At 44.9% G+C, this 19,331-nt stretch overlaps 1 protein-coding gene across 1 annotated transcript in view; it reads right to left on the bottom strand.

Annotated features, from left to right (window-relative positions):
- KCNQ4 (potassium voltage-gated channel subfamily Q member 4) overlaps positions 1-13,680 on the bottom strand; it is a 68,155-nt gene extending 54,475 nt beyond the window's left edge. Inside the window, exon 1 of the mRNA XM_042441293.1 lies at positions 13,584-13,680. The gene's annotated coding sequence lies outside the window, so the exon portion shown is untranslated. The remainder of the gene's footprint in view (positions 1-13,583) is intronic.
- Between the last annotated feature and the right edge of the window lie 5,651 nt (positions 13,681-19,331).

Genomic DNA, 19,331 nt, shown 5'->3' with positions numbered 1-19,331 from the left:
CAGAAGCAGCCACAGTGCAATAGCTAAAGTCAACGGTTGAGAAATGAAGAGCTAAGAAGAGACTCAACATGATTCAAAGAGCAGACAGGACTAAGAGTCTAAAGCGTGTGTCCACACAGCAGAACAAAAGCAGTTTAACACCACTTTAACTGCCATGATTCTACCCTGCAGAATTGTGGGATTTGTAGTTTCAAACCCTGCTTTGTTTGGGGGAAAGAAATCAGGATATGGGGTTTGGTGGTCATGACAAACTACCAGCTTGTTCACAATAAGCCAAGATTAACCAGGAATCCTGGTCTACTGTTATGTGTGAACTGCATTCTCAACATCATCCATTTACTCCAGGAAATAAATAGTCCATGTCCCTTGCCCTGGCTAATAAAAAGTGTGTGATACAGAAATCATAGCTGGATACACAAATACCAGAGGACTCGTTCTATCTAAAGCTGAGATGCCGAAAATCAATAATCCGCCACTCGTTTTGACCCAGTTCTTTGCCGAATCCTAGACATCAGTGGCAACAAGGGAATTCTTGAGGTCTCCAAGTCGGCCGTGAACCAGCTTAGCATTAACCAAATACTTTAATCTCTATTTATTTTGTTTGCAGTATATAGAGGCTACTCTCGAATGAGATGGAAGCATAAAACAATAAAACTGAGTAATTTTAAAAACTCAGCGACTGTAAAAGCCATAGAAGTACTGGTGCGGCCTAAAACACACAAACGCTGGGCATGCTATTTTTAAACACTGATTTAAAAGTACTGGACATTAAATGATCCTTGCGGCTCCAATGCACAACATCTCAAAGACGCTCAGAGATGGGTAGAGTATTACTCCCAGCCACAAAAAAGGATGTTACTTTTCTGCCTTCCCCAAATCTAATGCATCCTCATTTGTGCTGGACTACAGTTCCCATGCTGCTGGAGATAGTGGGAAGCATCTCATATGGGAGGACCAAAATATAGGATAGGATTGCATTCAACTTCACAGTAAGCATGGCTGCCATGCTTGCAACCCTCCCTGCATTGCGACCAAGGCATTTCCAAAGCCTTGGCAAATGGAGTCCTGAAGGTGCCAGACCTTGAGCAAGTCACACACTCTCGGCCTCTGAATAAATCTAGCCGTGAAAATGCCCTGATAGGTTCAGCTTAGGGTCGCCACAACTCAAAAATGACTCGAAAGCACAACAGCAACAAGGTGCCACTTGGCTAGCAGTGCCAATATCAATGGGTCTCACCTCTCCTTTGTCTGATGCCAGAAGCGCTATAGCTTAAAAACAGCAACACGGACCTAAGGACCATCTGCACACTCTCAGAGTTTCCTTCTCCCATTCTTTGACTATCTCTAACATTGAAACACAAAGCACACAGGAGAAAAACAAGAACCTTTCTGAGCTTACAGGTCTCACCAGCCATTCCTGGCTAAGATGAAGCAAGTGGTGATGAAAGACAGATGCCACTGTGTTGTCCATAAGGCTTATAATGCAATTTCTCATCCTCTAAGTTCTACCTTTCTTTAGAAGGGGCATAAGTTTGCAATTTCCATTTACAGCGAATATACACACTGGAGTATCGCACTTGGTCAATCCAAAAAGATCCTTGATCTTGGGACTTCTTTCTTTGGAGAAATTTAAATTAAAATAAATTTGCTGGAGAGTAGTTACAGAGTTGTTACCATTATAATATTCTAGCCGTCTCTTTGCGTCTTTGGGAAATTGTGTCTTGGAACTGCAAGGCTCATTGCCCCCCAGAACAAGAATTTTGTCCCTCCAAATGAAAATTTCCCTTCAGGGCCCAAAATTTCTAACTTCGAAGTTCACCGAGCATTTAGAAATATAGTTTCGGCATGCAAGCAAAGAGCCAGACAAAGCAACCAAGGGCATGTGAACTCGGCAAATGGAAGAGTCCTCGGCACGCAAGGTTTTCAATGTCTCACTTTCTCCAAGGCTAGAAATCTGGAGACTGAAGGGAAAATTCATTGGTGGTGGGCAGAATTTTCATTGGAAGGGGTAAAAATTTGAAAGAGCCCTAGTTCGGTTCCAAAAAATTGCTTCAAGCCACCCTAAAAACAGAATAGACATGGTAGGGTACAGGAGTGAATGCAACCAACAAAACCTGCAAGAACTTTATCATTCTTGAGACTGGTTGGGAAGTAGACCTTTCCATTGTTGGCCTGTAGCAATATTTGTATTAGTGTTAAAATATGTTCTTTTAATCTCTACCTTTCCTGGGATTGTTTTGCCTTATACGATTCGATCTTTCAGCTGCCATCTCTTCATTTTAGCAAATATATTGTATGAACACGGTGTTTCGTAATGGACACTTTGCCATAGGCAATAAATCTAAGCCGAATCCCATTGTCTATGATATCCTCACCGCTGGGCAAAAGGAACTACAGCTAGGTAAAACCTCAAGGCTTTGGTTGTCCAAACTTGATCTCCGAATTGCAGAGTCGTGTTACCATTATGGGCTTGTGAGTCTATACAGCGGTTTGTGTTGCGTACCTTTATGTATCCTTAGCTACGTAGAAGAGGCATTATTGAGTTGTGAAAGTGCGTATCAGGGCACCAACAAGAATGTTCTGATACATTATTATGCATGATAGCCACAGCAAGAATAACATATGCAAGACACTTGGGAAAAAAACATATCCACGGATTCTTTATCTATGGATTCAAGCATCCATGGCTTGCAAATATTTCTAAAGTGTCTAAGTTCCCCAAAGCAAACCTTGATATCTACAGTTGGATCTCCATATCCACGGATTCTTTATCCACAGATTCAACTATCCAAGGCTTGGAAATATTTTAATTCCCAAAAGCAAACCTTGATGAGCGCAGTCAGCCTTCCTGATCCCTAGCATTGAGCCAGGGCAGTTAAAACAGTCTCAAACTGGATTATTTCTGCAGTGCGTTTTGGACCTAAGACCCTGACACAGGATTCTGGCTGTTGTTATTAACTCCTGCCAACTTGACTTTGGTCCAAAACACACTGCAGAAATAATCCAGTTTGAGATGGCTTTAACTGCCCTGACTCAATGTTAGGGAATACTGGGAACTGTAGTTTTATGAAACAGTGAGCCTTCTCTGTTTATTGGTGTCACAATAAACTGCAATCCACGGGATTCCCTAGCACTGAGCCAGGGGAGTTAAATCAATCTCAAACTGGATTATTTCTGCAATGTGTTTTGGACCTTTGACTTATGGAGACAGCTCCAAATCGCCCTGATATCAACAGCTCTGCTCAGGTCTTGCAAATTCAGGGCAGCCATAGCTTCCTTGGATGAGTCTATCCACTTGTAAAGGCATCTCTGTCTTCTCTCTATTTTCTTGCCATGTTCAATCTTATCAAGCATTATTGTCTTTTCTCCTGAGATCTCCAAAGTACAACAGTCTCAGTCACCTTCGCTTCTAGGAAGAGTTCAGGCTTGGTTTGCTCCATTTATTCATCTTTTTTGGTTGTTCAGGGTATGCCCAGAACTCTCCTCCAGCATAGCATCCCAGATTTTGTTGGATTGCAAATCCCAGCAGCTCTATTGAGGACTAATGGGATTTGCATTTGAAAATACCAGGCCATGTGATGACAATACCTGGCATAGAAGGACCGAAGCAAATGTGTTTAGGAGTCTTCGAACACGATGCAGCACCTTTAAGATGACCAGATTTATTACAGCATGAACTTTAATGGATTATAACCCCTGTGCTATAATAAATCTGTGAGTCTTAAAGGTGTTACAAGGTTTGCTTTGGTTGCTTTGCCCCAATAGACATGCACAGCTGCCTCTTTGAAAATTAGACAGCGAATTAGCTATTTGCACCCTTCCATTTGCTCCAAGAGGTTGAGCTCTTGCATATATCTACCCTTCTCCCTGATTTATCCTAACAGCAATCCTGCAAGGCAGGCCAAGTAGAGCGAGGGAGACTAGCCAAAGGTTTCATGACTGAGCAGGGAGACTTGAATCTGGATCTCATCTACACAGAAGGGACCTTAATCTTAAGCAACATCTCCATTGAGGCAGCTCTTATGTTGAATGTTGGTGACCAGCTCAAGGCCATTCAAGACTCAGTAAGAATTCAAACTCATCTCTGTCCAATCCAGGTCTCCCATTCTGAGCCCAACCAAGGAGAGGAACTAAAGGAGAAGCCCTCACCTTCAACTGCAATGGAAGGAAGACATCCTTCATCATGGAATAATGTCAAAGTTTGATTGTTGGACTAGGAGTCTGGAAGACCAGAGTTCAACTCTTGCACTCAGCTATGAAATCCATGGGGCGATCTTGAGCAAGTCACACTCTCTTGGCCTCAGAAGGAGTCAATGGCAAACTCCCTCTTCCCAAATAAATCTTGCCAACAAAATGGTAGGAGAGGTTCAACATAAGTTAGGGTGAACTTGAAGCCACTTCACAACAATGGTCCTTCATCAGCTAGTCAAGAAGACTCTGAACCTAAGATGCCAGGTGCAGAAATGTTCCATCCTTTGGACTATGAATCCCATCATCCCCTACCAACCCAACTGGTGGGGAAAACTGGGACATGTAGTCCAAGGGATGGCACATTCCCAAACTCTACCAAAGCATCTTTGTCCAAAAAGTGGGTGTGTGGTGGCAGAAGAAAAGACAAATGCTACACACCGTCTACACAAGAAGCTTTGGTCCATTAGCCACCCCTTCCCGCTTATTGCTACTCATTTTGCAGAGTTGTCCCCACTTGGCATAGATCCACCAAGCCATCATTGGCAATATATATATATATATACACACACACCCATTTGATGCATTGCATGCACACACACACAAACACATAGACCCAACCTTGCCAAACTTTCCTTCTCCTCTTTCCAAGACTAGTCAAGGTGGAGAATCAGTGGGTTTGGAGAGAGGGAATAATAGCAATCTCCTTGTAGGAAAGTTGCAGGGCAGAGACAGATCTTTGCTCCACATTTACTCAGTAGCAAATGCCTGAGGTTTCAGTAGAACCTGTCTACATTGAATGTACTTGTTCCTTTGTCCTATTGTTTTTCCCACCAGTTTCTATAACTATGAGAAACAGGAGGACTTTGGGATGCTATCTTAATTTTTCCATTAAAGCGCATCTGCTTTCATTTTGTCCCTCAAAGGATGGGTCAGATTAGAAATGTTTCTCTAAAAGGAGTCCACATGAATGGGTAAGCCCCTACAGAGCACATATACATTGTAGAATTATTATTATTATTATTATTATTATTATTATTATTATTCCATTTTCTCAAAAAAACAATGGTACTCAAAGCAGCTTACAAATTTAATCCATTTTGGCACCCCTTTATGTGCAATACGGAATCCTGGGATTGAGAGTTTTACAAGGTGTTTCGCCGTCTCTTCCAAAGAGTGCTGGTGCCTCACCAAACTACAAATCCCAGGATTCTATAGGCTAGAGCCATGGCGGTTAAAGTGATGTCAGACTGCATCATTTTGACAATGTAGATGCACTCCTCTGAACAAATCGTGGCAAGAAAACCCCATGATAGGTTTGCCTTAGGGTTGCCGTAGGTCTGAAATGACTTGAAGGCACATAACATTGTGTCTCCCTGCAAAGCTGAAGAGGATACTTGAAGAGACAGGTGCCTGGTGGTCTCCCTTGATCCATCCTATCCTTAACCACAGAGGGACCCTGCTCAGCTTCCAAAACCCAAGAAGACCCAAAAAGACAGACCCAAGAAGAAAGGAGTTTGGGCTGGAGAGGGGACATTATTTCGATGGTGTGGCTGAAATCTAAGTGAAACCTAATTGAAACTGAAATGAGACAATACACAGACAAAGTATACACTTCCAACAAAAGAGACAAAACTTCAGTTCCTGGGTATCAAATACTAGTAACACTGAGGAGGGTAGACTTCTGCAGCCCCATATGGATGGCCATGACCTTCTTCCTCCTCTTGCTTGGAGCTCCCCAAAATCTCCAAGGCTGAAGAGGATGCCTGAAGAAAGGGGTGCCTTGACCCATCCTATCCTTAACCAGAGAGGGACCCTGCTCAGCTTCCAAGACCCAAGAAGAAGGAAGTTTTGGCTGGAGAGGGGACATGATTTGGACGGTGCGGATGGTCAGGGTGTCTAATTTCTAGAGACTGCCCTAGAAAGTATACACTTCCACCAAAAGAGAACAAACTTCCATTCCTGAGAATACTAAAGCTATCAGATACTAGTAACCCTGAGGAAGGTAGATTTCTGCCGATGCATGGCCATGGCCTTCCTCCTCCTTCCTTCTCCTGCTTGGAGGGCCCCAGTATCTCCAAGGCTGAAGAAGATGCCTGGAGAGAGAGGTGCCTGAGGGTCTCCCTTGACCCATCCTATCCTTAACCAGGGAGGGACCCAATGAGACCCAAGAAGGAGAAGGGAACCTGGGCTGGAGTCTGGAGAGGGCTCTTGGACTCACATGAAAGCGTGGTAGATGAAGGCCCATCCTCGGGGTCTTTCCAGGACGTTGTAGAGGCAGTTCTGGAGGCGTCGGTAGCGCTTGTGGGAAGCGGATCGGGCCCCGGAGCCCCCCGGGCGGGATGGCAAAGGGGTCCCCAAGAGCCCCAGCCTCCTGGGACTGGCATTCTCTGCAGCTGGAGCAGCAGCAGGATGGGGATGCGCAACAGAGGCGCTCTCGCCCTGCTCCGTCCGCACGGCGGTGAGAGCCACGAATTCCCCCCGGCTTTGGCTTTCTCCCCCTCCTCTGCCTTCGGGGAGGCTGGCCTGGCCTCCTCCGGGGACCCCAGCCATGGTTGGGGGGCAGAAGGACCCGATCAAGGCATGGAGGAGGCTCAGGAAGAGGAGAAGGAGGAGGAGAAGGCAGCCTTCATCCCGGAGGCATGGTGCCCAAGAGGAGCTCCAAGAAAGGCAAGCCAGGAAAGAGGAGCCAAGCCCAGGCTGGGCATGGGGCAAGCCAGGGTCCCAAGGAAGGCTGAGCCTGGGGCAAGTCCCGATCCAGAGCCCAAAGGGGCTCCAAAAGCTCTCTCTCCTCCAAGGTGCGGCGCGCAAAACCTCTCCAAAAAGAGATCCTTCTTCGTGGCGCACGCCTTTTGGAGAGGAGGATGCGCTCCCCTTTTTCAAGCCATCTTAGCCAAGTTGGAGGGGCTCTCAAAATAAAAAGGGGATCGGATCGAAATAGGGCAGGCTTTCTTCTCTCTTCTCCTCCTTTCAGCTTCTCCTCCTTCTTCTGTTTGGCCAAGTTTCCAAGGGAAGAAGAAAAGGCAGGCGCCTCTGCTGCCCGGCGCGTCTTGGCTCAGCTGCCTTTGCGCTTTGCAGAGCGCAGCCCAAAGGCAGAAGGAGGAGGAGGCAGCGCCTAGCAGCAGGCTCCTTTTGGACCTGGCAAAGCTTTGGGCTCCTGCTCCTGGACCCAGAGCCCCACCTTCCCTGCTGGACCCCTTCCCAGCCCTCCTCTCCAAGACCTGGAGGTGGCATTGGAGGACAGGGACCAATCCCAAGGGATGGGATAGGATGGATGGACGCTGAGGCTCCCTCTTCCCACTCCAGCCAAGGCTGCATGCGGTTTCCTTCCTCTTACATGCCTTCAAGGCCTTTCATGGAGACCCTAAAGGTGACCCTAGCATTGGGCTTTCTGGACAGGGTTTCTTCAGAAGGGGGCTTGCCAGGGTCTTTCTTTCCCTGAGGCTGAGAAGATATGACCTGCCCAGGGCCATCCCTGAGGGCCTTTCTGACTCATGGAGACCCTCAAGGTGACCCTAGCAGGGAGTTTTCTTGGCAGGATTTCTTCAGAGAGGGGTTGAGAGGGTGAGACCTGCCCAGGGTCATCTAGTGCGTGCTTTCAAGTCCTTTGGAACTTATCTCCATAAGGCCCCTGTCTTCCAACTCAAGGGATGCATGCGGTCTTCTTCTTGTTGCATGCTTTTAAGGCCTTTCCAGCTTATGGAGACCCTAAAGGTGACCATACCATTGGGTTTACTGGGCAGGATTTCTTCAGAGACAGGTTTCTCAGCACCTTTTCCTGAGGCTGAGGTGACCTTTCTGTGCAAGAGTGGTTCAGAGGGAGGCTGAGAGGGTATGACCTGCCCAGGGTCATCCAGTGAGGGCTTTCAAGTCCTTTTTGACTCATGGAGACTCTTCAGGTGACCTTAGCATCGGGCTTTCTGGGTAGGATTTCTTCGGGGGGGGGAGGGTTTGGCAGGGCCTTCCCCTGAGGCTGAGACTCTAAACCTCCTGGAAGACTACTAGACTATATTGGCCAACATAGCTGTAGCTTCTGGGAGTTGAAATCCAAAACACCTGGAAGATAGAGTTTGGGAATCATTGCCCTACAGTGACCCTAGCATGGGTTTTTTGTGTCAGGATCTTGATACTGCTTTTGAGTTCAGAAGATTTCCCAAAGTAGTGACATAACAGGACATTAGCATTGATTCTGGATCCTCTGAGATACCAATCCTAGAGTCCAAATGGTGTGCTTTTTTACTTTTTCCAGCAGTTTTACTTTTTTTTAGGGTCACACAGTAGTTGCATAGGGAGGCAGGCAGTATTTTCTTCTGTCTTTATTGTGGGCGGAACAGAGAAGAGTGGAGGAGAAGGAATCTTGGCCTATCCAGTTGTCTCAGGCAAAACCAAGCTGCTGCAGACTCGCCTGCCTTGTGTGTTATTCCTCATCCATAACTTTTACCCTCTTGACCACATTCTGAAGCTTCTTGGGCACACCAGTCTGTGAAATGTTGGCAAGTATGCCTGCAACCAGTAGAGCTGCTGGAGCAAGAGAGTATGGATTAATTCCTTCCTTGGGGTATTGAGTGATCCAGATTAAATCCTGGTCCATTCCCCTCGGCTTGTAGTCACTCCCCTCCTTTGCCTAGTTGCAAAGAAGTCCCAAGTGGGCTCTGGTCTAACTTTCAATCTAGGCTATGCGTAGGGCATTTCCTCCGAATGCACCTCGGGGACCCCACCGCTCCCCCAAAAGCCACAAGGCAGAAGAATGAAAATTAAAGGCCTTGCGCATTAGTGAATTATTCAACGCGTGGTTGAGGGGACCTGGCACGGGTGCCCAGCCCTAATGAGCACCGCTGTGTTCCAAAGGCACTTAGAAACACCGGCCATAAAAACATCAATAAGTAATACCTCTGCCACCTACGTTCCCCTCCCTGCAAAGGGGCTTGCTAGGAGGGGAAAATGGAGCAGAAGCAATCTCAGGGCATCCAAAAGAACCACAACTGGGGGGGGAAACAGAGGTTATCAAGAAGCACATATCTGCAAATAGTGACTGAGGCTACCCTCCTTCCAGAGAAATCCTAAAAAGGAGGCAGAAGTGCAAAGAGGAATGGAGCAGGACCTTTAAGACTAATCGGTGATTATTTTAGCAGGAGCTTTTGTGGATATAAGCCCACTTCTGCATCTGAAGCAATGGGTTTATAGCCATGGAAGCTCATGCTAAAATATCAGGAAAGCACATGCTAAAATATTCACAAAAGTGCATGGTAAAATATTCTCAAAAATGCATGCTAAAATATCCAGGAAATCTCATGCTAAAATAGTAATGAAAGCTCATGCTACAATATTCACAAAAACACATGCTAAAATATCCGCGAAAGCCATGCTAAAATAAACACCAGTTAGTCTTAAATATGCTCCTACTTCCCTTCTTTCCCCTTTCCTCCTTTTTATGATGCAAGAGACTAACACGGCTACTCTTTTGTGCCTGGCTTTCTTTCTTTCCTCCTTTGCTTGTTTTAGTATGATGGAGATGACTTGCAAGAAAACGTTGTCCACCTTCCTTCCCTTGAACTCAGAGCATGGGTAACTGAAAGCCCAAGCAGGGTTCAGCTTGGCTGTAAAGACCCTTTGTTGTATTGGTGACCCTTGTCTCCAGATGCCATAAACTACATCTTTGGAAATGTTGCAAAGTCCCAACCTGTAAAGATTCTCACACCAGCCCATACAAGAGACACACTTTTTGGCTTTTTCCAACTATAACCAGATGTCCCTTCCCAACCGTAGTGGACCTGTTCTGGAATCCATAAAGGAAAATAAAAGAGAAACCTCCCAGACTCTAATCTCAAGCAACTACTGGGATGGATTGCAACAGCCTAATGCCAGGCAATTATTGTTATTATTATTTTGGTCTCCCCCTAATATATCTTCCACTGCAAACGAAAGGCAAACCCACAGACTTGGCATTTCAATCTGCGGAGGAGAGTTCGATGGTAAATTAATGCAGCCGACCGCAGAAGGAGGAAAGCCTACTGCAATCTGCAAAGTAAAGTGGTGAACCTCAGCAGGAGAATAGGTGTGTCTCACAAAGGCGTCCTCATTTTATTTGGAAACATTTGGAGTATCTGGCAGAGGTTTTGGTCAACACTGGGCTGCTGCGTTGGGAAGACCCCCAACAGGCTCTTCTTGAATTTGTCACCAAATCAGAAAAGTCTGGAAATGTCACTTATTTGCACTGTAAGTCCCATACTTCTGGGTCTTGTAGTCCAAAAGTCCAGGCTCTAAAATCCAGATTCTCATTTACATTACTTCTGGGTAGAAAGATGCTGAACTGAACCAAGGGTCTGTCTAGAAGGAGAAAGATTGGGGCCGAAGCAAGCTGGATGACAACTAGAGACTCTTGCAGCAGTAGACAGAAGATTATACATATATGCATATATATATATATATATATATATATATATATATATATATATATATGAGGGTTTCCTTAGAAGAAGATAAAACAAAGAATGTGGTTTTGGCCGGAGTTTCAGCTTTCATATTTAAGCAAGTTTCTAGTCCTGATGGTTGTGAAGCACAGAGATAAGGATTGCTGGCATCTCAGGAGGCCATGTTTTGTGTTTTCTCCGTAACTTAGCAAAACCCAAAACAAAACAGCAGAATCAACTGCATAAAATCACTTTTATACATCAAAGCTCTTAAAGTGCATAATTTATGCAGGTCATAGAAATGAACCTTATTGGCGCAGATTATTTTTAATCTTTACTTTTCCAGAAATCCACAGCCGAGCTTTTAGCCCTTCTGAGCCTCGCCTTGCTGTCCCTAGAAGAAACAAGATGCAAGAAACAAAAGCAAGGAGGGTGTCCGGAGGTCCCTAGAAATACTCCTGGGCCTCATTCATAAATTACATTGCTGGGAAATAATTTAATTCATAAAGTCCTATGCCAAAGGAAGAAGTTCACAGCCTTGAATCTGGGAGGCTTGGGGACCACAGACTGGTTTCTCAATTCAAAATCCCTCTGTAAGACATGAAGTCTGATCCATGGCACTTCTCTCTGGCAAGAAGGATCTTGCTACTAAAACCCTATGATAGGTTCACCTTAGGGTTGCCATAAATCAGAAATGACTTGAAGGCACACAACAACAAACAAACAAAGGGAGGGAGGGAGGGAGGGTGGATGGAGAGATAGGGGAAAGAGCAATGTGGGCAATGACCTCCAGATACCATGCCTTCCCCTTGGCACCTGTTATTGGTTGTTTTATGAATACTTTGTATTAAGTAACATGTTTTATGTATGTAAACCGCCTCAATCTTCTGGGAGTGGCAGGGTACAAATACATCATCATCATTATTGGCACCTGGCTGCCAGAAAGGTTCATGTAACCCCCATGATGAAGAATGACAGCTTTTTACAATGTTCGCCACTCCTTTTTTTCCGTGCCTCTTTTTGAACGGACAAACCACCGCAGATCAATTTCGTAACCGAGAATGGATATTTTGTTATGGCTTCCCTCCTCCTCCCCTCCTTTCTTTCTTTCTTTCTGATCTTGGTCAAAAGCCAAAGAGTCGGAATCAATATGGCACCAACGTATCCATCAGGGTCTGTCATGGGTTTTCGGGAAGTTGGGCTGCCGCACTCTTTGCTGCTTTCACATCCCTCCTTAAGGCGGCTGCCACTGCCTTGTCTGCTTGGGGAGGGCTTGGACACTCCTCTCCTCCGCTTGATGAAACTTTTAAAAGGTTTTCCAAGGCCTGAGCTAATAAGAACAGGGAGTCCTCCAAGCCTGGAGCCCTCGATACGCCTGGGAATCGGGCTCCGCTTCCTGGCATGGCACTGAGGACAGAAATTTAATATTTCAGAGCTTCCTATAAGCAGGGTCATGTTACGGTGCAATGGCCCCAGGCCCATCTCAGGTTTGAGGGCTGGTCCCAAAGGGGGAACACATTGCTTCTCTACCTTCCAGCTGTTCTAATTTAGCAGAACAACAGAACTGAATAATCCTCTGCCTTCCCACTTTCTCAGCTGCTTTTAAAATGTCCCGGTTTCACTCTCTTCTTCCTACTTTCCCCTTTTTACATTTGCTGCAAACTGAGTTCAGAATGCAAAAGTGGTTTGAATTTCAGCCAACTCACCAGTGCAGAGGGGAAAGGAAGGAGTGGAGTTGTGCCTTTCTCAGTAAGTTCAAGCAAAAGCAAACTGCTGCTGCCTCTCTTAGCTTGGGTGCCCTTCATTTTAGGTGCTGCAGACTGAGTTCAGAGTGCAAAAGTAGTTTGCAAGCCAGTGCTGATCTTGCTTGGCTGTATGTGTCATGGTTTTCGTCTATGAAACATTGGAGGGAGGAAATCTTGCCCTTCCCAGTAGGCTCTGGCAAAAGCAAACTGCTCCAGCCGCTCTTATTTTAATAGTTGCTTATCTAGTAGTACTTATCTTCATGTTAGTTGCTGCAAACTGAGTTCAAGGTGCAAAAGTAGTTTGCATCTCATCCAACTCAGCACTGCAGAGAAGAAAGGAAGAGGTGGAGCCATGCCCTTCCCAGTAGGCAAAAGCAAACTGATGCAGCCTTTCTTAGTTTGGGTGTTCTTCCTCATTCATAACCTTTGCCGTTTTGACTATGTATGGGACACATGCTCCTTGGCCACCTGTCTCCCTGTTTTCATCCCCGAAATGTTTTATCTGCTGAAACACCCTACAGTTCAAGAAGGATATTGAAAAACTGGAAGGATGATCAAGATGGCCTGGAAACCAAGTTTTATGAGGGACGACTGAGAGAAGTGGGTCTGTTTAGCTTGAAGAAAAGAAGACTGAGCATTGACATGATAGCCATCTTTAAATGTCATGCAGTCGATGGAACCAGATTGTTTTCTGCTCCTCCAGAGATTGCAATACAAACCCGTGCATTTAAAGGCAAGGGAAGAGATTCCATCTAAAGATTAGGAATAACTTCGTTGACTGCAAGGGCCTTTTGAGAATGAAACAGACTGCCTTGGACTCTCCATTTGAGAAAGTTTGCACAGCCGTATCTCAGGAGAGCTTTGACACACGCAGCACTGGTAAGAAACTAGACATCCCTTATGTTCCCTTGCAACAAGGTTGTTGTTGTTAACTGCCCACAAGTCAACTCCAACTGATAGTGGCCAAGAAAATCCTATGATAGGGTCACCTTAGGGCTGCCATAAGTTGAAAATGACTTGAAGGTACACAACAACAATAACAACAGAGGGACCCATCATGGGATTTTCTGGGGCTGAGAGTGTGTGACTCATGCAAGGTCACCAAATGGGTTTCCCTGGCCAAGAACTGAACCCTGATCACCAACACTCAAACCACTACACCCTGCCCGCCAGATAAGCCAATGTTATTAGGGGAAAATATGCCCGGCTTGTGTGAGAAGGCACTTTGCCAGCCTAATACCAGGATGGGAACAAAAGTTCCTCCGGCCAAAGTCCAGGCCTTGATTCTCCAAGTTAAATCCCAGAGAGGGAGCTGGGTGGGTCGCAAGGATCAAAGAACAGAGAAGGTCCATCTAGTAGACCATGAAAGAAATGGGAAATAATAGGTCATTGTGCAAAGGCTGCTCTCTGCTGGAGGAGAGGAGGAAAAGCAGCCATGTGTTTCATCTTGGTTGCTGTTGTTGTGTGCCTTCAAGTCATTTCCGACTTACAGCGACTCTACGGCAAACCTATCATGGGGTTTTCTTGGCAAGATACCTTCAGGGGAGGTTTGCCTTTGCCTTCCTCTGAGTCTGAGAGAGTGCAACTTGCCCAAAGATACCCAATGAGTCTCATAGCCAAGCTGGGAATCGAACCCGGATCTCTAGAGTTGCAGTCCGATGCTCAAACCACTCCGGCTCTGTTTCATCTAGGTAGCATTGTCAAAATCCCTAAGTCCCATCACTTCAACCAGTAAAATGTTAGGGAGATATTTCTACCAGCAAAGACAGTACTAAATAGATAATCGAGAGGAGAGGCCAAAAAACGTTGATATAGTCTAGTTTTCATGCCCCACTTCTGGCAAACCTCCTCTGAACCAATCTTGCTATGAAAACCCCATGACAGGGTCGCCATTCTACTGTGGGGATCTTAACAATTGTGAAGCTTCTTTGGAGCACAGATTTCGCTTCTGCTCTAAATGTTGTGCTGGCCAAAGTTTTCAGACTGCTGATCCCTTGTTCAAGCTCCAGTCTCATCTCAGGGGAAAAACCCTATCGCTTAATCGTTCCGCTTCCTCCGCCTCGCCACATTTCTCCTCAACTTAGCACAAATCAATTCTTTAAATAAAAAAAAAACCCTGGGACAAAAAAGAAGAGACAAAGAGGTATATTCGTTTGCATAAGCATCACCCAAGGAATTCGCTACCCTCGCTCTCCGAGAAATCATATTTCAACATCGCAAGTTCAGAAACAAAGCGGTGGACAAATGACCCTGGGGTAGCTTTGAACAAAAGGGAGGCTATATCCACAGGACACTAACAAGAAAAAAGGAGATCAATGCAATTAAATGGGCTCGCCCCTAATCGCTTCTGGGATTAGTAGAGAGTCGGTCCAACTCAATAGGAGGCACTCAGCCAAGAGGAGCACAATTCCAGAGGTTGCAAAGGACCTGGAAAGTTTAGAAGCAACTCATTAGAAACAACGGAGGGATACGTTTTTGTGGGTTTTGGCGGCTATGTGGCCCAACATTTAAAAAATAATAATTAAATTTAAAAAAAGAAACCTATTTTTAAAAACATGTTCATGTTTTTTCCATCCCTAATTTATACTGCGAAGCTCGCACTATTTTATATAGGTTTTCCTATCACTTTGGCTATAATGTTTGATCCCGAGAAACTGGTAGATCAGTGAAAGAGTATTTAGCATTCTTTGTTGACGTTCCTCCGTCCTTTTCCCCTCACAAACTACAGTTCCCAGTATTCCCTGGGGAATGGGAATAACTTCCAAAGCTATTTCAGTCCAGGATGGACGCATAGCCCAAGAGCATTACGTAAGGTTTCTCTGTAGGAGTCGCAAATGGACAAATGGACACGGGGCAGAAGATGGGAGGGAAATAGAGATATGCAAAGTTCCTTCTCAAGTTCAGAATTGGAACTGAATCTGGAGGGCCTTCATGAGACAAAACAGCTGCAGGAATTTCAGTAAGATTTCCAGCCTTTAAGGGGCAGACTGTAAAGTTTTCAGGACACCAGCAACCCGTTCCCTAAGATTTTAGGTCCAAAATCTAAGCTTGGACAGGTCCTTGTGTTGTCACAGGAGAAGCAAAGACAGTGGCAGTTGGATTTTAGACCAACTGGTTGCAGAAACAGGTACAAAGGGAGGCCTAGGTAAAATCTGGCTAACCAAGTAATAAGACAACTCACAGCCAGGAGACACGTTGTGCAAGTATAAAATGCATTCTGCAGCTACAGCAATCGCCCACAGTCCTGCTCCTTGTATTGCAAGTGAGTTGCACATCATCTTCTCCGATCCTGCTATAACTTGTGGAAGGTTCACATACCACTGACTTGTATTTCCTTGGGTTACTGCAACACCAAGGCTCATCGTGAGCTGCATTGTTGGCATCCCAACTTCTTTGTTGTTGTTGTTTGCCAACAAGCTGACCTCAATTTATGGTGACCCTATGAATGAGAAACCTCTAAGATCTCCAGTCTTGCAAACTCTGGGGCGTGTCCTCCTCGATGAATCCATCCACTTCTAATGCTGTTAAAGTATGAGCCATGTATGCATATTATAAGACTGCACATTACTTGAGTTTATACATAACACCTCATGCCACCCCACATTTGTTTTGGGATGAAACAGTGAGTTGGCAACACAGTTTGACATTAAAAGGGGTCCCCAACCCTAGAAAAACAGGTTTCTGTAGGAGAGAGAAAAAACCATTTTGCATCCAGTTCACAGTCAGTCAAGATGGCATATATATAGCTGGTTTTCATACATTTGGGGTAGTTTACAGGTCCCACAAAAAATTAATTTTTAAAAAATCACCTGTTCCTTCCAAATACAAAGTTTCAATGGGCTTTGGCGAAGTGCAAAATGGAGTAGAGGAGCTGAATGCATCCAACGCACCACAATTTCTTGGGCAGACAGCAGTGTTTCCCAAACTTTGATAGGGCATAGTCACCATCCATGTTTGGACTCACCAAGACAGATAGTTTATCTTGAAAGAATCCCAAACATGAGACATATTCGTGACCAACACACCTTCTTTCACAACATGAGATTCAGCAACCACAGAGCTGCACAGTTACCTAAAGGAGACAGGAAAAGTCTGAGACTATTTCTTAGCTACTACATCCAAAATCCCAACTCAAAGAGAAACCAAAGTCTTGGGCCCTCTGGTGGCTTCAAAAGAATTTTCTCTGTTTTATACTTTGCACAATACCTTCCAGACTCTATGGACCATTAAAACTGTAAACCTGAACAGATCTTCTCCCAGCTAGAAAGAAAAAAAACTTGAGATCCTATAAGCAAGGCTTGTGATTTTAGGTTTTTAAGACTTAAAAGAAATCATAGAAACCCAAGACATCATAGCAGCGGGGGATAACCTCGAAAGATATCTTCCCACTTGCTAAGAGTGGAAATTATCTCCTCAAAGATGGAGCTGTGATATTTACTACGTTGGTGTGGACACAGTGGCCTTGTGCCTTCAAAATTTTATGGTTTCATTGCTATACAGATGAGTGCAGATCCATTTAGTAAATGAGATAGCTTAAGACAGAATCACTGGACGACACAAATATGTGCATACTGAAGGAAATTTATTACACACATTTGCATGATAACTGAGTCACCAGATGAAACTGCAGCTAGAAAATACTGTATATACTCATATATAAGTCTAGAAATTTTAAGTCAAACACCTGACCCCAAAAACCTGGGTTGACTTATCCACGGGTCAATGTAAGTACTGTACTTTAATTCTTATTTTTAAAAAAGGAACCATGCCCTGGTGAAAGGTGAGAGCTTAATCTCTTTTCGGAGCACCTAAAAAAAGCATCAGTCTCCTCTACTATCTCATCCATCCAGTCTTTAAGCTGAGCACAAAACTCAGTCTTTAGGTTGAGCCGGTCAAAACTTTTAAAGATTTTTAGCATCGTTTTCCTTTACTTCAGCCTTTACGTCCTTTCTTATGTGCTGCTACATTTTACCCTCGACTTTTCCACGGGCCATATCAAAATCCATAATTTTGGCCCCAAAACCTGCCCTCAACATATACCTGAGGCCGACTTATAGTCGAGTATATGTGGTAAGAGTGCCTTTTGTGGCAGCAATCTCCAAATGGGTGCAGAAGGGTGAGTTAGCCTGCTGTGGGAGAATTGCTATAGCGCACTGATAAAATCAGCAAATTAAACAAGGAATCCAACTTACACACTTCCTAAGGAGGCTGCCTACTGTCTCCCTTTCTGGCTGGTAATTCTGTGATCTTCTATTCAACCATTGGGATTCAGAGTTAATTCCAACCTGAGTGGCAATTTAACATCGTGTCTCTACCTATGTTGATCTTCCTACCTGCCAGGAGATACGGCAGAGAACATGTGGGTTTCCGTGGCCAAGCAATGATTCGAACCTGGGCATTTGGAGTCATAGTCCCAATGCTCAAACCAGTACACCGTGCTGGCTATGAGAGATTCACACTTCCAATATTTCTGAGCTTGACTAGGAGCTTGAGATACACCTGTAGAGGCCTTTCTCTTTGCCAGATAGCATTTTTTTTGTTTTCAAATCTTCTTTTGTAACCATATCCACACAAATTGCCAAGCTTAAAAGACTGTAACAGACTGGATCTCTGGCCAGCTTTTAGGACTATTCAAATGCTTCCGCTGACCAGTAAGCACAATTTCTTCCCCCGCACTTTCTTGAGTTGGTTCCCCCTGGACCATCCAGATGTCTACAAAAACAAGATGCCGACGCTGGACGGTCTTCCTGCTTTCGCAGCTTTTTTTACAGTCCAACTGAAGGGGAAACGTTGACCGTCAGCTATTTCTTAGCACAACCATTGTTCAAAGGGAGAAGAAGGAGCTTCATTTCTTAAAAAAGGAGGTGGTCGTACCTACTAAGCAGCATGGCAAAATCAACACATTCTGCATGTGAAATTATTACATCTGGAATATTTAAAATGTGCCACCATTCAGTCTAACTCAAAGCAGAGGTAGAGGTTGCATGATGTTTTTGCCTAGCTGTGCTGACACAACTTACAGCATGATCCCTAAAAGCACCTATTAAAAGACTGAGATATAAACCTGACTCGAGTCCCATCTCTGTTAAGGAATTCTTGCTGTTCGAAGCTTTACAAGCAGACAATACAGGTGAAGACTCAGAACACTTGAAAATATGACACAAATGTTAGATATTATTACAATCTGCAGGGAATCACATCTTGGCTGAAACATCAATGTGGAGAGGTTGTACAGTGGGTCCTCTCCTTATGTGGGGATCCGTCCTGGATCCCCCTGCGTAAGGGAAAATCCGCCTATGCTCGAGCCCCATAGGAAATAATGGGGCGCGTGCATGTGGCGGAGCGGCGTGCATGCACTGCAGGCACGTGCCCCACTGTTTCCCTCCCAAGCAGCTTCCGCGTAAGCTGGAAGCCGTGTAAAATGCATCTGTACATGGCACAGGCGCACTGTATTTGAAAGCGGTCATCTTAGCCACCATCTCACTCACTGGTGCATGCTATGTATTCAATTCTAGGTCAGGCCCACAGTGTGAAAGCAGGTACAGACCAAGGGTCTAGGCCTGGACACATCTGTAAACTCCAATGAACACATAGGAATAGGTGAAAAGAGCATGAAAAATATAAGTGATGAATAAAGAGTACACCGGACAGAGATAGAGACTCATATTATGGGTTAAGGCAGCAAGACATTCCCCATCCCTCATGCCATCCCAAATAAGAATTAGATTTGACAGTATGGATGGACAATGAGCTACTAGACTGATCTTTAATAGGTCAGGGCCAAATCTACCAAGTGAACTGCCTCAGGCAGTAGATTCTGGGGCCATTAAGTGGAGCAACTTGTCAATTTTATCCCCGGAAGGGAAAGTCATTTATATCTCCTACCTCGAGGGACCCAAAATGTCTATGGCCATTTCTAATCAAGCGGGAACTCTTTGGGGTTGTGTTCAATTGACTGGAGAAGCTGAGAGAGAGAGATGAACTACCA

The sequence above is a fragment of the Sceloporus undulatus genome, chromosome 9, assembly GCF_019175285.1.
Source record: "Sceloporus undulatus isolate JIND9_A2432 ecotype Alabama chromosome 9, SceUnd_v1.1, whole genome shotgun sequence".
NCBI lineage: Eukaryota > Metazoa > Chordata > Lepidosauria > Squamata > Phrynosomatidae > Sceloporus > Sceloporus undulatus.
Note: the sequence above shows the minus strand (reverse complement) of the source record. Positions and strands in the feature narration are given on the sequence as shown.